Raw genomic sequence first — 983 nt, forward strand, 5'->3', positions numbered from 1 at the left:
CGGAGGGTTACTTTACTTGTTACGAAGCATTCGTAGTGCGCTGTTGCTTGTGGTTCCCGATTCCCGAAATTATCGTCCGTGTGTTGGATCGTTTCGAGGTGGGGTTAAGCCAACTGAATCCCCTTGGCATCCAGCACCTCATTGGAGTCCTGATCCTGAGCTACGAGCATGGTCTCTCCCTTACCGTCGATCACTTTGAAGCGCTTCTTAGGTTACAAATCGTCAAGGATACGGACAAGTATAGGCTGGTCCCTCGGAACTTCATGTCAGTGGTTAAAGGGTTTACTTCCAACTTCAACTCGTGGAAGAAATTTTTCTTCTTCGTTTGTACAGACGCTGCGTCTGTTGAAAAGAGTTGTATCCCATTGTTCCGGAGGTTGCCGAACGATCGTCCCTTCATCAATCCTCTTGCTCCGTTCCCTGAGGATATTATCGTGGTGAGGGATCTTCTCAGGAACTGTCCTTTTTTCTGGACTTCCTTCACGCCAAAGAGAGTTCGAAAGGCGTTGAGGTTTGTGCATCCTAGTCCTGCTTTGGGCGGGGAAACACGGAGTGCTCCGAGCCCGATGACCAAGGTCCCGACGCTGCTCCCACGGTTGCGATTAATCGGTTTTGCAGGGCTTGAACTTGCTTGGATTAGCCATTGAGGTGAGCCATAGAGAAGCCATGATCTATCGCTTTAAAGCGGAGAAAGCGGAAAAGGATCTTGCTCACATGCGAGATGAGATGTTGGCGCGAGATGCGCAACTCGCTCATGATCATGCGAGGGCTGTTCGTAAGGCGGAACGGAAGGGCAAGAGGGAGATTGTCGAGGTGATGAAGACTCACGTCTCTGAATTCCAAGTTGAGTACAGGAACCTCAAGGATGCTTTCACCTCGCTAGGCGATTTCCGTGAGTGTCGCGGTTCAGTCAAGAGCCTTTGGAAAACGCGGGCGGACGATTACGTTTTCAAGAAGGAGATGGAGTTAATGGAGGGTGGCAT

The sequence above is a fragment of the Brassica oleracea genome, chromosome C2, assembly GCF_000695525.1.
Source record: "Brassica oleracea var. oleracea cultivar TO1000 chromosome C2, BOL, whole genome shotgun sequence".
NCBI classification, from domain to species: domain Eukaryota; kingdom Viridiplantae; phylum Streptophyta; class Magnoliopsida; order Brassicales; family Brassicaceae; genus Brassica; species Brassica oleracea.